Genomic DNA, 22,937 nt, shown 5'->3' with positions numbered 1-22,937 from the left:
AATCTCCAGCGGCAACGTTGTCATTAGATACTCATAAAGCCTTTGACAAAATGGAATGGACCTTTCTGGGGACACTCTTAAAGAGGTTGCAATAGGTCCAATTCCCCCCCACCCTTGTGATTAACCAAATTTACCAGGTTTCTTGTGCCACCATTTGTACTGATGGATGTGATTTTCCTTGTATACAATAAAATAGAGGCACTAAGCAAGAGTGTGCATTTTTACCATTGGTATTTGCCATTTCTCTTCTACAACCAATTGCTAATTCAATGATAAATAATCCCTTGGGGGTCTTATAATGAATGGGTGCTACATATTATTAGTCTATTTGCAGTAACGCTCCAAATTCCCAAGATGTGATTCCTGAATGGCTGAAAATGGCTAATCAATATAGGAAAGTAGCAGGGTAACACATACACAATGATAAATCTGGATTATTCGGTTTAAATATGCCACAAACTGATCAGTGTTTCCTTAGTCATAGAATTAGTCTTTCTTTAATTAAAACCCAGTTAAAGTGTTTAGTATTGCTTAAAAATACTGATTATGGAAATTTGGGCAAGCAACTAAGAAAAGATCAGGGGGAAGGGAAGAAATATTGACGTGGTTCATATATAACACCTATTCATGGGTTGTTTAACCCATTAATTAGCAAGAGCTCTGCCTCCTGTGCACTCTTCACTTCTCAAATCATGGGTGATTGTTGGATTTCACTCTGGGTTGTTTAATCCTAAACAACATGGAATATCAGGTTCAGATGTCACATCAAAAAACCCATGAACAGGACGTTCCTGGGTCATTGATTAAAGCAGATTCAAAATGGAAGTGGTGAGTGTGCAGGAATCCTCACTCACAGCCCTGACAACTCATGGTTTAAATAACCCATGGATTGTCATTACAAGTGAACCGGATCATACCTTGACATGGTTAGATAGACTTAACGTCTTTACAATCATGGCTCTGCCAAAATTGTATTTCCTTTTGACAGGTTCTTCCAATCAGATCCAGCGTGAAGGGAAAGGCAGAAAGCAAAGGGGAGGTTAATGCATGTGCCCAGCAATGTGCATGTAATTTCCCATGTGACAGTGAGCACATGCAATAAAGCTTACTCCTCTGTGTCTGCACATGTAATAATGCTTACTCCTGTGAGCTCTAAGGGTGTTGAACCAATGAAAGGACAGGTGCAGAATGTTGGGAAAGGAGCTGAAGAAAAGTCAGAAGAGAAGCTGAGGAGAAACAGTTCAAAGGACACCAGAGGGAGAAGGAAGAGATAATCTTACATCACGTGTTTTCAACCTCAAACTTCAAGAAATGGTAAATTATCTTTTTAAAAGAAAATCTTTGTTTGTTTGCTTTCACCTTTGCCAGTTTATTTGTAGTACATTTATTTTAAAAGTGTAAAGTTGTTCAAGTTGCATGGGAAATGGGCAAACCTATTTTTATCCAATCATTCACAGATTATTAATGGGATTTGCAGCAGTCTTACAAAATCGCTTCTCAGCTCCAGGTTTCTGAGGAGATTCCAGATGGTCATTAAAATGAGCTCATTAAAAATGATATTCCTCGTCTTCTCAGGGTGCCTTCTCCTATCAGAGGTTAGCTATCATTATAGCTATTTTTGTTTTTGACACTGCTGCTCTAAATAATTGTATAGAAATACAGCTATACCATACCCTCAAGTTCTTTGATATATGAATAGTAATTCTTCATTCAGTGTTTCTCAAGCTAGCACAGATGTTTTGGAAGGACTTGATTACTGCATGAATGTTGTATGATTGTTGATTCTAAAAAGATCTATCTTAGTTAAGGCAATGCTCATTCTTAGTTATAATATGAGCATTGTAGCTTACTGGGCTTCTTTGGATTTATATTTAATTTTGTTTGGTTTATCCATATTACTATTTTTAAATAATACAATATTTTCTAAAAACAAAATAGTCAACTGGTATACCATAGTGGCTAAGGCTGAAATCACATCTGCACTTTGATTAGCACTCAGCAGTTTCTCCTCACTTCAGTGAATGTGCATTACTACCATTCACAAGTTATGTTATTCCTCCTCTAAATGATACTACCTTATTTCTTCAATTCTAAGATGCACTCCCCCCCCATATAAACATCTCTAATAACAGGGTGCGTCTTAGAATCGTCGGTGCGATTATTATTCTTAGAATCAAAGCTTTTTTTCTGTTGGTGGTACTGAAATTAGAGTGTATCTTACAATCGATGGCATCTTACAATCGAAGAAATACGGTACAACACCTTCAGATAGTGCAGAAGACATTCCCACACCGGAGTACCTTGAATACTGGGCCATACTGACCTGTAGTTAGTCTAGGATGCAATCCAATAAGTATTCTTCTTGACCAATCCATCATTTCCTTCACAGTCCTCCCCACTCCAATCTCCAGGGAAACTGATATGGTCAGCAAAAAACTATATCAGTTTCATGGAGAGCAGAGAAAAAGAGCAGGCGAAGGAAAGAAGAAACAGTTAAATACCTACAATTTCCCCAGATGTGTCAATTTCACTGGAGAGCATAAAGGAGGGATGTGAAATTGGCAAAGTCCCCCAACACAAACAATTCCCCACACAAGTAGAGGCTAAAATATGAAATGCAGCAATTCCATTTTTTTATCTACAGAAAAAAATGGTTCTTGCAGGATAAAGGACACAGAAAGAATATAATAATAATAATAATAATAATAATAATAATAATAATAATAATAATTTTAATTGTTTATTTGTTACCCGCCTCTCCCTCTGGATTGAGGTGGGGTACAACACAAATGCAAACACCATAAAATACATATAATTGATTATAACGTATAAAACTAATACGTTAAAAACGTATAAAACTAATACGTATAAAAGCAGCAAATCTTTCTTTCATCACTTTGAAAACCTGATACAAACACATTTCAAACCACACTTCTGACTTTCTCAAATGCACACCAACAGGAGGACATAATATGGGCTGTGTGTTAGTAATTTCCCAGTTCAAATCTCACCTCTATCACAAGCTGAGCTTAGGGAAGACACTATTATTTCGGGCATAAATACATCCCCCCCACCCCATCTGCAATTACAGAGATAATATCATTGGCCTATTTTATAGTACTGTTGTAAGACAGGGATAATGTACTGTATGTGAAGTGTGTTAAGTATTCTACATTGTGTCGTGGGTCCCCATTTGTTTTTTCTAATACCAAACTTGGAGATCTGGTCTCTCATCAGTTGGGCAGGAAAGTGGGACCACCCACTGGCATAGATAGCAGTTTTTGAACAATCGGTAACTCCCTGAGTATGCACCATTAGTTCGTGAACTGAGAGAGGAAGTGAGGAAAAATAACCCAACAAGGACCTATTTGCAGTGGTTTCCAAGATCCAGAGCATGTTGAGGGCTGATGAGCATCTTTAACAGGAGGAAGGAATATGTGCAGGGATTAGTCCGCTCAGAACCTGGACATCTTATAGAATCAGTGTTGGAAAGGGCCATTTAGGTGTCTGATTCCAACCCCTGCTCAGTGTAGGAATCCAGTTAAAAGCATCTGAATACCTTCAGTAAGGAAGATCCCCTCACCTCCTTCACCAGTTGTTTCCACAGTCTGACTGCTCTGACCATTAGATTTTTCCTGATGTCCAACCAAAATCTGCCTTCCTGTAACTTAAGCCCATTATTTCATGTTCTACACTCTTGGATGATAGGGAATAGCCTGTGACCCTCTTCTGTTTGACAACCCTTTAAGCACTTGAAAAGTGCTGTCAAACTTCGGTTTTTGAGGCTGAACATACCCAATTCCTTCAATCTTTCTTTGTAGGACTTCGTTTCTAGTCCCCTGATCATCTTTTTTGCCCTCTCTGAACTTGTTCCAATTTATCTGAATCCTTCTTGAACGTGGTAAAATTTAACAAGACAAGTGCAAAATTCAGCATTTAGGAAAAAGAACTCAAATGCACAGATGTCACGTAGGGGATACAGAGTATTTGAGGTGAAGTCTGACCAGCAAGGAGTAGAGCAGAACTATTACTTCCTATGATTTTGAACTAGACGTCCTAAAATTACATTTTCATTTTCTTTTCTTTTTTGCAGCCACATCTCACTGCTGACTCACACTGAGATTGTGATCAAGTGCAACTCCAAGATCCTTTTCACACACACTATTGCCAAGTCAGGTATCCCATCTTGCACCTATGCATTTGATTTCTTTTCCCTAAATGCTGAACTTTGCACTTGCCTCGTTAAATTTCATTCTGTTATTTGCTGCCCAGTTTTCTACTCAATCATTTGGAATGGTTTCTGTCTTCTAAGGCATTAGCTATCCCACACAATTCTGTGTCATCTGCAAATTTGAGACGCCTCTTCCTCCAAGTCCTTAACAGAAATGTTGATGAGTCCAAGGGCCCAAGACCAAGCCCTGCACAAGGCCTCTTGATACCAGTTTGATGAGGAATCATTGATGAGCATTCTTTGAGTACAGTTCTCCAGCCAACTGCAGAACCACCTACTAGTAGTGCCACCCAGCTCACATTTATCTAGCCTGATAATAAGAATATGATTATCATATTCTGATGTCAAATGCCCTGCAGAACTCAAATTGCATTATGCTGACGTATCAAAAGCATCTTGGAGAGAGGCACTGTAGTGGTCTGCTCACTATGGTGTTAAAAAAATAACACCCTTCCTATGCTACACTGGTAGGTTGCAGGGGAAAGATCACTCTGTTTACCCTCTTCCCACACTACAAAAACTTCCCCTTATCATACTATATTGCAATAAAGACCTTAAGATTTAAAACTAGCAGCCAGACCCAGACCTAAGAACAGTGGGAAGTTTCAAGAGGCTTAGAAAGAAAGATGTCACCCAAAATTTCTCCCCCTCTGCAATCCCCAAACACCAGTACTGACTCCAGTTCCGGGAAGGCTGGAGCCCTGAACAGGAGCTCTCCTGATATACTGCTGAAGATAAATTGCACCATTTTGTTATTGGTTCCCAGTTATACTTGATATGGAACACTTAATTTACTATTGACTGAAGAGTCACGATTTTCCTACATCTAATTTTTTTTTGTTCACAGTCAGCAATCCTTTTTTAAAAAAAAATGAAATAAACCAAATAGTAGATGAAATGTATTATGTAAAAGTTTGTGGTTAAAAAATAGTAAGGCAGGCAGCTCCTTAAAATATTATTATCACAAGTTCCCACAAATAGGTTATTTAACTAAAGTTATGAGGAGCTCACTACAAGGGCACACACAGTGAGATTTAGCTAACTTAAAAGCTGTGACAACCAGCAAGATACAGGGAGCCCTACTGTACAGAATTTGAAACCTATAAATTACAGTATCAAAGTCTGGTGCAAAATAAGCTCAAATGCTGCCCATTAATTGATAAGAATAGTAGTAATGCCTAAATAACACATGCTTGTTTCATATCCTGTCATACCTGTGTTTGGTCCAAAAACATTAGGCTACAAACCTATACTCATTTGCATGGGAGTAAATCTCACCGAATTCAGTGGGACTTACTTCTGAGTAGACAAGTGTAGGTTTGCACTGAGGACTTTACAGCCATAAAGACTGAAGTCCACCTTATGTTGCACTGGAGCTGCCTTCCTCCAACCTGGTGACTCTAGAATTGTTGGGACTACAAGTCCCGAAGGCTGCACTAGAGTCAAAACAGGAATTCTCCTCTCCCTTGGTGTGTTCCTCACCAACAGATCTTCAAAAGGAAAACACACTGCAGGGTTTAACCACCGCTCCACTACTACTACTACCACCACTTCCTCCACCACCACCCGCTTGGTGTCACCTTTTCATGTTATACGTTCAACTTTTCATAAAGCATCTTCGCCCAACTTGCGAAAAGGACCTTCCTGGCAACCCACAGAAGCCCAGGAGTTCCAACGGCATGGAAATCCGTCCAGTTGCTCCGGCTCTCTCCTCAATCCGATTTCCTAGCCGTGAATCATACTTCCTTGGCTCCTCCCTCCCAACCCAGGCTCATAAGGAGCATCAACATGGGCTTTCCTTGAGCAATGCCTAGGGGAGAGGGAGAGAAACGCTCTTAAGATTTAAGCTAGTTGAATCTTTACAAGAACTCAATCAGATAAGAAGAGGGGAAGGGGGAGGGGTCTAGGGACATGATCCAGCCCGCGGTAAGTAGAGTTAATCCCCACCGATTTCAATGGGAGTTAAGCACGTGGTTAGAAGTCTCTCCTCTTGAAACCAAGGCACTTTAAAAAGGCTTAACTCGGGCTGAATCGTGCCAGAGGTTTCGCTATTTACAACATGCCTCTTTGGTCGATTTCAATTCCACACATACAAACGGTATCAATAATTCCGTGAGCCCAAAACAAAAAAAAAAAATACCCCGCAACACCTTATAGGGCTACTTCATCCCATCTTTGGACGGGACGACGATGTCCTTTTTCCTAAAAATATATAGAAATGATCACTCAACTCCTAACAAAAGCGTAACTGCGAGGCAGCCACGTGCAGGAGCGCAACTATTCCAGTTTAAACGCTGCAGCTGTGCAACCCCAAGTTTGCTGTTTCGGATCTTCTCTCTCTCTCTTTTTGTTTTACCTTGCTGCCCCAAGAGAGGCGCGTTCCGGCTCTCCCGCCTGCGCCTTCTGCAAAAAAACCCAAACCGGAGCGACACGCGCGGAAGCTGCTGTGAACCCCCGAAGGCAAAGAGCCCAGCCAGGCGAAGGCAGCTCGTTGAGGACTTGGCTCCTTTGCAGAGCGTCCAAAGCCAGAAGCCGGCTCGGCAGCGCCGGGAAACGCAGAAGTTCTGCGCAAGGATCTCCCTCGGCACCGTACAAGTTTCCTTCCTGGCTGAAGGGGGGGGAGAGAGAGGCTGCTCGAGCAGGCCAGCGGCTCCCTCTGGCTTTGCTCTGTATGACGGCACTTCTCCCGCTTCCCCAGCAGCTGCTGCTGCTCTCGGGGCTTCTCACTCCACCCCCAGGCCTCGCCGCTGGCTGGCTGGCTGGCTGGCTGCTGGCTGGCTTTCCTTCCCCCTCTCGCGCGCACACGCCAAAATCCAGACCAAGCGTGCCGGACGAGCAGGTCAGCGATCTGGCGAGAGAGAGGGATCAGGTCCCGAAAACCCGTGGCGACTTTGTAAACAGGACGCCCTGCTCGTGAATCGTGGAGGCACAATCTTTGCTCTGTGGGTTTACTCCCAAGGCCGCCTCCTGTGCACGCTAGCTTGGGAGGCAGGAAGTCCCATGGGACTCTGTGGGACTTTGCTTCCCAGTCAGCATGCTTAGGGGCCTCTGTGGGCAGCCAGACCCACGGACATGAAGCTGGGCTCGCCCTCGAAACATGTTCCCGGCTTAATTTCTCTATGTCCAGCTCTTGTAAAAGGCCTAGAAGCCACGCTGGAGAAAAGAAGTGGCTATCCTAAATCCCACTGATTGCAACTGCAATCCTATGCATGTTTAGAAAGAAAAAAACACCTACAACTCCCAGCATCCCCCAGCCAGCCATCCTGACTGGTAGTTGTAGGGCTTTTCTAAGGGAAAGCTATCTTGTACTATAAGTCAGCTTTCCCTCAGCCTGGTACCTTTGCTAGCAGGGGGATGCTGGGAGTTGTAGTCCAACACATCTGGAGGGCACCAGATTAAAGAAGGCTGCTGTAGACTAGAGGTGGGCAATGCGGCCCTCCAGATGTTTTGCCTACAATTCCCATGACCCCTCACCATTGGTCATGGTGGCTAGAGGTGATGAAGAATTGTAGGCCAAAACATCTGGAGGGTCATGTTGCCCACCTCGACAGTAGGTTTGCCATCTCTCCCATTCCTGCTCCTGTGCTTGTAACAGACGGAAAACTTACCAAAATAGCAAGTGAAGAATTTTTCTGTAAAGAAGAATTCTTCCTGTAATATTTTTTTTATTATTTTATGCCAGTGCATTTGTGTTGTCAGGCTGCTGTTGTAGACACCAGAGCAAAGCCAGGAGAAAAGGTGGCAACTCTGCTAGTACCTATATCAAAGCTCAGCTCACTTGGAAGAGGGGAAGTAGTGCTCATTTCTACACTGATGGACACGTGAGCAAAGCTATTGTTTAGGAAACTTAGAAACAATAGCAAAAACTATTTGCCAGGATTGCACCTACCGGCTGTGCCTTGAACTTCCACCCGCATGCTCAGTGCCTCAGTAGGAAAGGTTTTAATGCCAGTTTTGTTACTGGTCCATGTTTAAATTGGTTTTAAAATTAATTTCTGATTTTACAAACCTCTTGTGCTGATGGGAAATGATGTGCTTTAGATTCTAAGCCACCTTGGGAAGATGGCACTCTTGAAAGGCAACTAGGAAATGCATGAAATATTTTTTAAAAAAATCACAGGTTGAGATGAACATGTAGAGGACAGAGATGGGGCCAGCCGCCACCAGGCATTCATTTCTACACAGATGAACATGTGAAGAAGGGGACATTCACACAAGAAAAAAGTCACGCATTGAAAGAATGCAGGGGGGCACAGGGTTAGACCGGCCACTGTTACATGCTGCTGCTGTCATGTCTAACCCTACTGCCCCTGTTTTGGGAGAAGGTGTTTCAGGTAATCAATCAGAATCAGAGTCGGACCTAGAGGAGGAGGCGCCAGACACCAGCCAGCCTGCACCAGTGGGGGAGGAAGCTCTCACGGGTGATTCACCAGCTGGGAGTCAGCCCTCTGCAGAGCTTATCTCCTCAAGGCCAAATCCTACACACTCAATGGGAAGTGAGCTTTCTTCCGGAGGAGAGCGCCCCGACAAGCTAGCTGATGCTAGGGTCCACCGGAAGCTAAAGCGCACGGAGGGAAAGGAAGGTGTGAGAAAGTCAGTCCACCTAGCATTGCACCAGAACCTGCCTCCGCACCAGGCTCCCTGAAGTTATGGACGTTTGGGAAGGGGCTTCCTGTTCTCTTTGGTCGGACAATTGTCTCGCTTCGTTTGCATAGTTTTGCCTAGGGGGAAGTTTCCAAGAGATTAGACTCTCTTCAGGTGGAAGAGATGTTTGTTGCTTAATAAAAGCTTTGTGGGTTATCTAGCAGGCCTCTTCATTTGCCTCCCATCGAAAGCAGGAGTTTTCTGAGAAACACGACAGCTGCAGCCATAGCCCCACTCAGGGCTGGTGTGAAGGGTAGGCATTGTGGGCACCTGCTGAAGGCCCACACCCCAGTGGAGGCCCCCTGGCAAGAGCCCCCTGGGTTTGCTCCTCTTCTTTGCCATGGCAACCTGCTTGTTCACCTGCCTCTTCCTCTGGCCCAGACAGCAGTGGCCCAGAGCAACAGATATCCTTACTTACTTGCTCACTGGCTCAATGCCTGTCAAGCAAGTGGTAGCAATGATGAGGAAGCATATTTTCAAGGTACTAGATGATAGGCCTGATATCGGTTTGTTGCGAGACTAACAATGGGATCCTTGGTAAGACATAAATTCCCCTATGCAGGGCCGGGCAAAGCAGGTAGTAGGCCTGGGCCAGATGGGAAATGTAGGCCCCATTTCAAACTGCTCATTAAGTATTTTTCAATCAGTTCTAAATACATATGAACGATTTATATATAAAAAAAGGTAATGGCAAGCATTTTTATTCAAGATGTATATAAGACATCACTTCTTCACATTCAAAAATGCTTTATGTTCTTTTCTTTGGGCAAATTCATCATCAACAACAGAAAAATCAAGCAACTTTGCCCAGGGGGACTTGGAGTAGGCCCCCTCAAAATCGTAGGCCCATGCCAACTGGCCCCACTGCCCCCCCCCGCCCCAATGTACCTGCCTCCCCTCTCTTCCTATGCCCTTGGTCCCTTTTTCTTCTGTCTTTTCCACAGATCTATTCTATAAATTCGGATGCCTCCTTCGTTCAGAGCCTGCTTTAGAGTTCACTACCTCCCTTCTCATCTTTCCTTCAGCCTATATAGTTCCCATGTCCTCTGCCACTTAATTCCCACGCCTCCTAAGTCCCCTTACCCACTCTGCTCTATACTTCCTTCTCTGCTGGTTTTCCAACCGACAGCACACAGTCCACCCACCCCTCAAGTCCTTCCTCCCCCACCCCTCAAACTGGCTTTCTGCTTTTCTCACAACAGCTATTCAGATTTGTGATTTCAACTTTCCATGTCCGTTTCTTCTATCCTCCACAGCTAAGCTATTTGTTTTCATAACATCACATTCATTCAGCCAATAGCAGGCTGTGTTTGCATGGTTCACAAATGATAGGCAGACAGTTCTATCTGACATTGTCTTTAATTATGATCTCACACACACAAATCCGTATATATAAAAAAATCTGATTGCAGCCTACTCCCCTCAAGTATATCATTTATATTTTTCTATTATGGTAGAAGTCTGAGCTTGCTTAAGATCCTACCCATAGACACCTGAAGGGCAGGTTGATAGCCACTTATATGTAATTATATATAGCCTATCTAACTTTTAATAATAACTAACAGTTCCGCATATATATGCAGACACACACTCCCAGAAAAGAGCAAAATATATTGAGAAAATGTTTTTATTTGCCTGACACAGCCCTGGCCCTTTTTCATTATTATTATTATGATGCCAACATCATCTCCCAAGACCAGAGGAGGGCCAGGATCTCTTCTCAGTCCTCCCAGAGTGCAGGACATGGAATAACGGGCTCAAGGTAAAGGAAGCCAGATTCCAGCTGGATATCAGGAAAAACTTCCTGTTAGAGCAGTATGACAATGGAATCAGTTGCCTAGGGAGATTGTGAGCTCTCCCACACTAGAGGCCTTCAAGAGGCAGCTGGACAAGCATCTGTCAGGGATGCTTTAGGGTGGATTCCTACATTGAGCAGGCGGTTGGACTCGATGGCCTTATAGGCCCCTTCCAGCTCTGCTATTCTATGATTCTATGATCTGCCCCCATCCCCACTCCCAGAATTCCCTGTTCCTTCTGAGCTTAACTGCAATTCCTATAGTAGCTGTGTAGGGAGAGTGGATGGATTTCCCCAGCAATAATATATTGTTCCTTGTAATGTAAAATATTTTGGGCTGATTTAGCCTTGAATGGGCATAAGCTTTACAAGCCACCACCAGATGAAATGGCTACAACTGGTTTGATGTCATGATGAGTGCCTCTACTTCCAAATTTACCACTGCACTACTAATCAGGACCCACCTCTACACAGTTCCTCGGCCAGGTTACCTATCTCTGAGCCTCATCAGTTTGCCTTCTGTGAAATAGATGTTGGAGCACAACACTGTGGGTTCAAAACAGTGATTTTGTATTTTGGAGCTCAGACCCCACCCCACTCCACCCTGTACTTCAGTTCTTGGGCAAGTTACTTTTCTTTTAGTCCCACTCGTTTACCTTCAGAAAAGTGGGAGTTTTGTGACTGGCCACGTCCACCACGGCAGCCATTTTGTGAATGGGCAAGCCCTCCCCCCATGACAGCTATTTTCTGAGAGTGCTCATGGAAAGGAAAGGAAAGGAACCTCTCATGCAAGCACTGAGTCATTACTGACTCTTGGAGGGACACCAGCTTTCGCTGATGTTTTCTTGGCAGGCCTTATAGCGGGGTGGTTTGCCATTGCCTTCCCCAGCTGTTATTACCTTTCCCCCAGCTAACTGGGTACTCATTTTACCGAACTCGGGAGGATGGAAGGCTGAGTCGACCTGAGCCGGCTGCCTGAAACCAGCTTCCGCTGGGATCGAACTCAGGCCGTGGGGAGAGTTTCAGCTGCAGAAACTGCTGCTTTATTCCAAATGTGCCTACCAACCCCGAATGGGAATATTGATGATTTAGTTCTTATGTGCGTTCTTGATATGACTATCTAGCTGAGTTATTGTATGATCAGGGATGGATGGATTGTTTTGCTTTCTATAATGTTTGGATGTTTTACAAGTACAAGTTTATTCCATCCCATTTCCGCTTCACTTTGCAAATTTGCACAGCAACCAAAGGATGCTTGTGTTCCAGTTCAGGCATTAGTTTGAGAAGTGTAAATTAGGTTGGTTCATCTTACCCCTATGTGTGATGCAAATTTGACCAGTTTCATTATTTTCTAAGCACTGTTTATGACCCATAACCAGAGGCCCTATTCTGCTACTCCTCATCATATAAGCATTTTAACCACACTGCATCACCCTTTGCCTCAAAGAAGTTTAACATATTTTATTACCAGGATAAATTGCACTGTACTGTTCAGTATTTAAAGACCTCATTTATCATTCATTTGAATTATAGGCTGCTGGTTCCCCTCCTCATGGGAACTGATGTCTGCTTTATAATTCACAAGGCCAGGATTCAAAGGAGAGCCCCTTAAAGAGAAGACGCTAATCTCTAAAGCCACATTATGAGAAGCATTAAGCAGTCAATGTCTGAAAGAACTTTAGAATCTCTTTCTTTTCCTTGACAAATGTCAGCCTTCAAGGCCTCCGCAGAAAACTCTCTTGTAAAAATGTATTTTTGGTCACCTACAAGAACCTATGTTAATCAATCAAAATGTTTTCACCAGTCTTCCTGCTTAGGGTATTCAGTGTAGTGTGCAAAACAGGTGATTTTGGTTAAACCTGGAAGCTTGGAAGGTTTTGTGGGAAAATGAGAGACTACAGCACCCTTCTCCAGGTGTTTTGGACTTCAACTCCCATCAGCCACAGGCAGCATAGCCAGTGGTCATGAATCCTGGAAATTGTAGTCCAAAACACCCAGAGGGGACCGGGTTGGGGAAGGCTGGGGTACAGCAATGCCAAAATGATCTGTTTTTATATTAATGACATTGATTTATTGGAAAATATTAACATAGAGTTTAGTCTAATAATTAAGTGCAGATTAGTATCATATTTTTCATAGAGTATTGTACAATTTGTGGCTAGTTTGGAGTGTAGTTTAGATTCTGTATATGATTTAGGGTGCAATCCTATCCAGATGCCCATCAGCCTCTGAAGTTGGAGGCTGATAGGCATCCTATTGTATTTTATATTATGGTTTTATACTTTGAATGTTTTTAATTTTTGTGAACCGCCCAGAGAGCTCCGGCCATTGGGCGGTATAGAAATGTAATAAATAAATAAATAAATAAATATACAGAGCAGGAGGAGGCACATAGACGATCTTTATCTCCACGCTTTTCCCACTCTGCATTTTTGCTAGATGGGTATTTTTGCCCATCTAGCTAGGGATTTGTGGAGGGGGGAGGAAGGAAGCTGGGGAAGGCTGGGGATAGCTCGTATCCCTGCTTCCTCAGTCCCCTCCCCTCCGCCACCACCCCCTTCCCTCCTCTCCAAAGCTGCCTTTGGATTGCTCTCTTGGTGCATTTTCTTGGTGGAGATCTGTACATTTGTTTTTGTATATTATGTTCTGACATTTTTTCTCCAAGTTCTAAAATGTAAAAAGGCCATCAATAACATTTTTTTAAAGAAACGCACATAACACAAAATGGTTTGTGGCTTATGTACTGTAGGTCAAATTTGGTTTTTAAATGAACAAATCCCTTTTCATTCAGGAAAGCAATATTAGTGGTTATGAACATGGGACTAATGCATCTTCAAAGCTTTCATTTAGTGCTGGGGAGAAAGAACGCACCAATGGGATTTTTACCATCAGCCGTCTCTTCCCGCTCACTGTGACATATTGTGTTCTCCAGAAGGATCACACACACACACAACGGCAGCAATTACTTGAAGTAAAAATGGAGACGTAGGTACACACCAAGTATTAGGTGTAACGTGTAGACAACCGTAAGGTAGAAGATATGTGCTGCAATTCTATGCACACTCACTTGGGAGTAAGTCCTATTTTGCTCAGTGTGAATTCATTCCAGGCAGAGGATTGTGTCACTGACTCTTCTGGTCAAGTACAACAGTGACATAAATTGACGAAACACCTCCACATATTCACACTCACTCCAGATTGCCTTTATATGAGGGCGTTCTTCAACTTGTCAGCCTGGAGGTGCGGTGGAGGGAACTGGACAAGCAACTCCATGGGGGAAGAAGGATAGCCCGGGCCTGTGGACACCTGACAGCAAGAGTCTTTCTAAAGGCCTGGTGCAGTGTTTGGGTGAAACAGAGAGGCAGCACTGGGCAGAATTACTTATTTTACAGCATTTAACAGCGTTAAGTTTGTTTTTAATGGACCCCAGAATTGTTGTTTTTAAATGGATACTGTTGTTTTTATACTGTTTTTTATGTTTTTTAAATTTTGTATTTTAAATGTTTACCATTTTAAATTGTTGTGAACCGCCCAGAAAGCTTCGGCTGTGGGGCTGTATATAAATGTAATAAAATAAATAAATAAAATTTTCTCCATTCTCCGTTTGTGAACACTGATGCTTGAATTACAAAATATATTTAAAATTAACAAGTATGGCAAAGAACAGCACTTCAAAAACCTTCGAGATACTATTTGGAATTAAAAATTGACCCCTTAATACAGCCTACCCCAACCTGGTAACCACCAGGTGTTTTGGACTAGAACTCCCATCAGCCTCAGCCAGAGTAGCCAATGATCATGGATTATGGGAACTATAGTCCAAAGCATCTACAGTAAAACCATCAACTTCTAGCAGCTTCATCCATGCAGTTGCCAACTGACCAACAGAAACAAGCTGGTCCTTCTCTCCTCCTGTGCCTTTTGCAAGAGCTAGACATGCAGGAATCAGCAAGTGAGGCCTTTTCACAGCATGGAGATTAACAGGTTCTGCCAGTGGTTGCAGATCCAATGCCTGCTCAAAGAAACAGCTTCAGATGTTGGCTGAAAATATTATCACCCCTAGCCTAGGAGAACCAACGTTAAACTCTCTATAGAAATAAACAAGAGTGTAAACAGAATTGTGTCTTTCCCTATTTGATTAAGGACTGCAGAATAAAGTTGCAAAAGTAATCAAGCCCATACTATGCTTCCCAAGGACCCAGTGCAATTAGAACACCTGTCTCCATCCCCCATCCCAAATGTGAGAACCTGGTCTTAGGGTGGGACCCTCTACTGTATGGCAATCCCACCGCTAAGACTACATGTGGAAGATCACCCCTCGCCACTGGGCAACCCTTCCCTTCAGTTCCACTGCCATCATTGACTCACACTCCTTTATTTAATATATGCCGTTTCCCCTAAGGAAGCTGATCATTAGGCACGAGACAAAACAGAGCAGAGGTACCAGGAAAGCAAACAAAGATATATAGCACTATTAATATGAAATAAATCAAGACAGCTTATTAATGAAGATGGCTGTTACTACTTTAAAACCAAGTTTGTATACGGTGGTTTCCCCGGCTTTGTTCTTTCATAATGCTCCTCTGACAATAGCACTTACGGGCAGAGGCACACTACAGGCCCATGAGTCAGCCCTTTGTGGTTTTGTTTTTCCCCAGCTGTTTCCTCCCAACATCATTTCACTGTTGTAATGATAATTTTGCCAACAACAACAACATCAACAAGGAACAGGGGAAGTAAGCTGAGGTGATTTTCAATTAATAGCTTCTCTCTCTCCCTCTCTCTCCCTTTTCTGTTCCAGATACAGTTTACTAAAATATATTAGGAATTATATACGGAGAGTATAATTTGGCTGAGGAACCCAGACATTACCACATGAACCAACCAATGTAGTGCACTGGCAGACATGAGATGGGTTGTGGACGGCACATACTTAAATCCCTGCAAAGTTACACACCTAAGAGCCCTTGCCGGATCCGACCAAAAATCTATCTAGTCCAGTGTCTTGTTGCCCAAAGTGGTCAACCAGATGCCCATGGGAGGGCCCTCTCCTGCTGTTGTTCCTGGCATCTGATCGCAGAGGTAGCATGTAGCCGTGACATCTAGAAGCCATAGGCGCAACACAAACGTTACAATAATTAAGAAATTCTCCCTTTTTCATGGCAGCCGAGGGGCGGAAGGAGAAGAGAAATAGCCAATTTACAAGGAGGGTGTTAAAGAGAAAACATTGCTTGGAGATGGAAGAGGAGCAACAACTACTGTATGTGGCTTAAGATGGGGGAAGCGGGAGTGAAGGCCCTATAGACCCCCTGGATCCAAAGAGGTCATCCTTGCCTTCTAATGACATCAGCAGCCAATTTGTTTCTCTATTAAGAAGGCTCGTTTAGTCTTAACATTTGAGAGTAGTTCACATAATTAGTGAAGGCCTCACTTGACTGATCTGTAAAGGAATCAATCAAATTACAACCAGGCTGCAGTGTGTGAAGGAAAAAGCCGAGTTTAGAGACCTCTTGTGCTTCTTAAATGCTTGCTTTCTCTCGTTCGCTCATTTGCTTACCTCTGGCAAAGGACTGCAGTGAAACTTTATGAAGGGTGTAGGCCCGAGGGACAAAACTGTTCCACCTAGGGTCCCAATCCGGCTCTCCGGGTTTCCCCAGATAGCCACACACACCTTTCCCAACACCAATCCTTTGTAGATTCCCAATTTTTGTGCAATATTTCCCCCCATTTTAAAAGATTGAAATGCCTCTCCTAAGATTTAGTTACTGGCAGTAGGAGCTGTAAGATGAAATATGTTTATATATTTTAGCCTTACCCCTTTTTACTTTCAGCCCAACCCACCACTGGAATGGCCCCCTGAGAGCTTCTCTGAATTAGAATTCGACCCTCAAGTTCAGGGCCAGCCCTACCATTAGGCAGAGTGAGGCAGTCACCTCAGGCGGCAGTTGCTGGGAGGTGGCAGCAAGGTGATGGAGGAGAGATCTGAGAGCCAAGCAGACTGCCCTGCCCTCCCCTAAGCTAACCTGCTGCCTTCAGGTGCAGTGGAAGATGCTTTTCCATTGTCAGTGTTGAAGAAAGAGTCCGGTCGGCTTTTGTACATGGAAAAGGAGAGGACGGCATCTTGTTCTTTGCCTCAGGTAGCAAAATGTCTTGGGCCAAGCCAGCGCAGGCAAACAGATGCATTGATCACATTGCCTTCAATCTCTGGAAAGAAAACAACTGCTATCCTCTGTCTCTATCCTTGCAACCTGATCCTGCACATGTTTACCCAGTGTAACTTGTCAGAGTACAATTAGACCCATGAATGAGTATAGAAACTTGAAACCTGCAGTCCTACAAACGCACCTGGCAATATGCACCATTGAACAAAATGGGACTGATTTCTGAGTAAATGTGCGTAGGATTGCGCTGTTAAGAATGCTTCATTTCCATCACAGGGAAATTCTTCCACACTGCATTTTATGTACTACTTTTGCTATATTTCAAATCTACACACACACACACCCTCCAAAAACAAATACACCCTTCCTTTTTTATCTGCCTGGAGAAACCCCCAAACACTGAATCAACAAATAATTACTAATTAACAATGGCATTATGTTATAAATGCTCTCTTTGTCCTTTTGTTCCCAGATGGCTTAGGGATTTTTTAACCAACCGCTCAGCTAGTCCCTCTATTTCAAGTATCTTCAAAGGGCTTGGTAATGACATTATTACATCACCAGCCCATCACAAAGTGCATCTGTCAGAGGGAGCCTATTGAAATACATCTAGGAGTGGCTCCAAGTTTGCACTTACTTCAGAGAGCACATCTGGCGAAGGCTGCCATCAGTGGGAACTGGCCTCCTTTCAAGAGGGAAGGTCACAGTTACTTTTCAGCATTAATTTTGATAATGCAGCTGTCTTGTTCTACTTGGGGATTCATATGCCAGCTATCCCTTATTTGCCAAGGATAATTTCTATTTTCTGGTGCCCATCTAAGATAAATTGCTGCCCCTATTTTGCGTTTTGGGGAGATTTTGTAAATGTCTTTTTTTTAAAAAAAAAGTTGTTGCTGTGCTGATGCATTTACCAAAGTTGTTCTCCATGGGCTTTTTACCCTTTTCTCCCAAGTGTCCACAAGTTAATTTTCTTGATGGGGTGTATGTGGACGAATCTTGATCTTAGTGCCAATTAAGAAAGTGCAGGTCCTTGACAGGCATCATCTAGCATGTAACCATTTCACGAACATACAAGAGAATTCAGGTTTTTGCCTGTAAAACACTGGAGAGTATGCAGATTCACTGATGTTGCAGAGGAATATGGCTTGAGTGAGAAACATTCTGTAATATTTTGGAGGTGGGTTCAAATCAGACTTTCCAAATGTTCTAGAAAGATGGGATCTTGGCCTTTGATCTGACCTAGTATGAACAAGGAGGCTTTATGCAGGGCCAGCCCTACTATGAAGCGATAGGAAGCTGGTACAGCAGCAGGCGGCGGAGTATGGGAAGAGCGGCACCCTCCCCTTCAAAGTGTCTGCTGCTTCTTGGACTTGCAGGGAGCCGGCAGGACCAAGAAGCAGCTGCTCGCTTGGTCCCTGCCGTGGTGCACCTCCCCTCCCACTCCGCTCGCTGGCTCCACCTGACTGGTGGCTAGCTTACTGTTCTTTGTGCATGCACGTGCACCTGCTTCCCCAGCACGCTGTCCATATGGTGTTTCCACTTTCAGGAGCTGCACAGCGCCTGCATGAGGTGTGGGATCTTTGCTGAATGTGCAGGCATCCTGCGACTCCTGAAGGTGGAAACACTTTACGGGCAGCATGCTTGGGGGGCATGTGCGCACATGCGCAACAAACAGTAAGCCAGCTGGTGGGTGAGCAGGCAGGCTATTTAGATGCGCACATATATCCGTGCCAAAAAGAGCGAGCGGATGGGTTGGCAGGCAGATTGGGAGGGGGGGAGAGAGGCGGTGGCGGTGGGTCCCTGCTTCAGGTGGCGACTTGCCTTGGGCTGGGCCTAGCTGTATGCAACAATCAGATCCGGAACTGAATTCCAGCAGCCCCTATGTGGGAAAATCACCTTTGTCTCCAAAACCACCATCAGGGGTAGGCACTGTTCCGGACTCCATGTAAACTGTGGTGTAAAAGCCGCATGTTTCCTGTGAAGTTGATGCGTTGCAGGGTTGTTGAATCCCTTTCAGCTTGAGGGACAGATCTCATTTTGGAGAAGCTCTCAGATGATGCTTTCTAGTGGGGGCAAAAGGAGCCAGGCCAAGATACCAAAAACACCTTCATATTTTTGCCTAAAGCCACCAAATGAGCCTTAGGAGAGGCATTTGAACCTCTTTTTAGAATGGGGAGGACTGCACAAAACCCAAGAGAAGCCCAAATGATTGGTGGTTGGAGGAAAGGAGGCGGGGCCAAGAGAAGTGGGCGTGGCTTTCTGGGGGAGGCTGGAGGACTGGGTTTGCTCCTGGGCCTGAGGTTCTTTGCTCCTGGTCTTCTTTGACTTTTTAGGGTCTCAGGCAGAGCATCTTTCACAACCTTTAGAATAAGGGGTGTGGGGGGAGTGCACAGAGGCTGGGAAATCAGCAAATGATTGGTGGTTGGTGGGGAAAGGGGTGGAGCCAGGGCAGACGCCCTATCTGTCTTAGCCAGGGCCACCTCTATGCTGCATGTCATTTCTATAACAATTAAACACACACAGGGGAATAAGCTCCTTCTTTGGAAATCTCCAAACTGTATAGGCTGCTCTTGCAGAAAACTCCCTATGCCTTTTTCATCTGTAACTTGACAAACTTGATCACCTCAGGAGAGGCAACTGCGCCGGCAAATTCCACCCATATCTGCCAAGAAATTAATAACGTTATCAACCATTTCCCTTTTTAAAAGTAGTCAAAGCGTAAAGGCACCCAGCACAAACAGCCCTGTGCTTACAGTATATGGCTGACATTTGGCAGGCACCTTCCCTCATAAGGTTCTAATATGCCTGCAAATTTCCTCAAATTCTATATAACAGGAAACAAATATAGCTATTTGTTGATCCCAATGACAGTCAGCCAGAACACAAAGTTTTGGATTTCCAAATCAAGTTTCACATTTGTCCCCCAAATCTAATTGGGTTGCCTTCAGGTCAGTCTGAGGCAAGTCAGACTGCTTTCTAAATCAGAATCCAAATTGAATCTAGTTACAATTAGTAATGTTGCCATAATAACATTTGATTATTATTATTTTTTTAAAAAAAGCCAAACCTAGGAGGAAATGTCGTTCCTCCAGGCAGTAATCTAGCATAGCAATAGCATCATTATTTACAAATGCAGGTAAGGAAATTCCTGGTTTTTCAACCCTGACAGTTTCCTTTCTCGTACCCTGAGGTGTTCTGCCATCTGCTGTAATGCAGCACATGTTTATAGCTATGAAAAACCATGGGTGGTCTTGCTACTGAGACTCAACACACCAATAAAACTGTAGCAAATTAATTTCTTTTAGCAGGTGACAGTCCATCCTTCTGTCTCGTGCAAAATATAGAGGGGACAGTTTAGTGTTGTTGTCTCAAATGGCATTGCAAAAACACGTCGGCTGGCAGAGGTAGTAACTATTGACTAGGCATGACCGTCGCCTGATCGCTGCAATACTGCTCTCTCCATTCTAACCCTATGGAAAGAATTTTCAGATCACTGGATATCACAACACATTTCTTTCAATGGAGCATATCAACCATTCTGTTTTCAGCCTCCCAGCATTGGCTAATCAAGCAACGTCCTTGCCATGTGCTAACCAGCCCCTTTTACCAATCAGCTGAGCTGACGTACAATCCTTGCAACTTTGCTCCTAGCAGATTGAAACAAACTGTTTTACCTTCCCAAGAGCACAACTTATAAAATGGGTTGGGGTGCAGGAAAATAAATAAGAGCACATGTTTTGCATGTAAAAGTTTCCAGGTTCAGTTCCCAACAGCTAGAAGAATCCTAGGTAACAAGGCTGTGCATATGCGCTAGTGCTCAAGCATCCCCCTGACCCCCACTTCTGGCCAAGGTCCAGGCTCCCACCGTCCACGGGCTCCCCCAATGACCACCCAGATTGTGGCAGCATCGGAATCAAACTCCTTTTTTATTCCTGTCATCATGATGGTGCTATGATTTAAGTGAGTTCAAAATGCAGAGCTGCACACAGAGTGTGTTTTTTTTTAATCAGGCTTGACAGATCATTTTGCTTCTATAATAGGAATGTACAGGCAGTTGTAAAGCATGGAATGGCAGTTGTGGGGAAAAGAGATTTGATGTCGGTGGGCTTCATGACTGAAGTAATACACATGGTCATCTAAAAGCAGCTGCCACAGGACCATTAAGTCCAGGGTCTAAAGCTATCTAGCTGCACCACTGCTTGGGTCCTCCAGAATGTAGAAAATATCATGACACTGATGATATCTCTCTGCATCTTCTCCAAAGTAGACAGCCGCCCTGGCACTTTGACACCCTGAGTGGCTACCTGTTTTGCCTCTCTGGATAGGCCAACTCTGGAAAAAGTGGATCCCGCAGCTCATTCCATAGGTGGAGACAAGAAGCAGTTCACCTTCCCACCCAACCCACATTAACTCCATCTCTGGACTCATGTTGTTACTCCAGGTGTGGAAATCCTCCAGACCACAGGCTGCATGCAACTACCAAAGGTGGCCTGCCTCCCCAATCTCTCTCTCTCTCTCTCTCTCTCTCTCTCTCTCTCTCTCACTCACACACACACACACACACACACATACGTGTGATTGATGCCACACAGGATACCTGAGGAGAGTCAATCTTGCATGCTCTGTTTCCCCAGAACTCAGGTTGGGACACTGACCAGGCAAAGATGACTCTCGTTGTGTACCCTGTTTCCCATCACAATCAAGAGTGCTGCGAAAGAGGGCGCATGAGCCATCGCGCATGCTGTGTTTCCCAGCAGGATCACTGGGAGAAGGGTGAGGTTAAAGCCTCTCCCTCCTCCCAACAATCAATCAATCATTTATTTGTTCATTGTTCTTGTATCCCATCTTTCCAGGATGGCTCATAACAATACTTGAAATCACACAACTATACATATATCATAAAACACAACAGGACGACCACAACATCCTTTTTTCTTTTTGTAGCAGGACTGACCCTCAAAGGCCTTGTAAAATAGAAATGTTTCAAGGCAGTGCTGAAAGGTCACCAGTGTTGGGGGGGGGGGGGATCTTAGTTGGGAAGGTGTTCCACAAGCTAGGAGCAATCACGCAGAAGGCCCTGCTCAGTGCTCCATACCACCAGCTCACAGGTTTCCCTCACCACCAGCAGGGCCTCCCTTATATATTTTAGTGCACAAGCTGGGATATATTGGGGGAGGCATTCCTTTAAGTACTTGGCTCCTAGGTAATAAAGGGCTTTATTTTCATGAACAGATAATATGTGAAGCAATTTGAGATTATGATGATGATGTTTGCATGTGTTTCTTAGAACATATGCATACATGAACTTCTCGTAGATTTCAGTTTCTAATCTAGAGCACTGTATTTTTTTGTATTTTTTCCACATTATCTTTATTTTAAAAAATGTTCTCTTGTATTTTTCCCCCTTTGGCTGTAAATACACTCATCTTGGGAGGAGGGCACTGAAAACTAAAGTTGAATCAACAGAAGCAAGAGGAAAAGGGCAAAACAAAAGTGGAGCGTTTAAGTCAGAGTAAACAAAGCTTAAAATCACTCATTGTAACCACTACCTTAAAAAGCGGTTTGGGGTCATTCCCACAGATCTGCAAACAGAAAGCATGTTTAATAGTTCCTTCTGAACATCAAATCCTCTTCCAGAAAGGGTTGCATTGTGAAAGTTTAAAAGAAGAAGCTGCAGATGGGAAGCTACTTTTTCAACAAATAGTATAAACTTCAAACACGTCAACCAGATACTCTGCTTCAGGGGACTTCAACCTTTCCGGAGCCAGGGCTCGCCTTTAAAGACAGCATGTAATATGGGACCCATTTTTCATTCCCATCTTCCTCTGCTTCTGCCTCTGTCAGTTTTTTCTTCTTCTCTCTGTCCATCTTTCTCCGCCTCACACAGCAATTTCAGACATTAGATGCACCGCTGGTGTGACTCACCTCCAGTAGGCCACGACCCACTAGGTGAAAACTAATGCTCCACTTCTTAAACAGCAGAGCTTAACGTGTCTTGTGCAACGGGTTTTGCTAAACCCCGCTCACTCACTAACCACAGTCAGACCATCTGCAGCAAGTTTAGCGGCTCTAACCATGGCTGAAAGTGTTGTGTGCGACAGCATGG

At 43.9% G+C, this 22,937-nt stretch overlaps 1 protein-coding gene across 5 annotated transcripts in view; it reads right to left on the bottom strand.

Annotated features, from left to right (window-relative positions):
- TNS3 (tensin 3) overlaps positions 1 to 22,937 on the bottom strand; it is a 315,310-nt gene that overhangs the window by 247,495 nt on the left and 44,878 nt on the right. Inside the window, exon 1 of one of the 5 annotated variants that reach the window (XM_063130620.1) lies at positions 6,588 to 6,606. The exons of the other annotated variants lie outside the window; for them this stretch is intronic. The gene's annotated coding sequence lies outside the window, so the exon portion shown is untranslated. Of the gene's footprint in view, positions 1 to 6,587; positions 6,607 to 22,937 lie in introns of those variants that run through there. 5 annotated transcript variants of the gene reach the window in all.

This window comes from Elgaria multicarinata, chromosome 1 (genome assembly GCF_023053635.1).
Source record: "Elgaria multicarinata webbii isolate HBS135686 ecotype San Diego chromosome 1, rElgMul1.1.pri, whole genome shotgun sequence".
Taxonomy (NCBI): Eukaryota; Metazoa; Chordata; class Lepidosauria; order Squamata; family Anguidae; genus Elgaria; species Elgaria multicarinata.
Note: the sequence above shows the minus strand (reverse complement) of the source record. Positions and strands in the feature narration are given on the sequence as shown.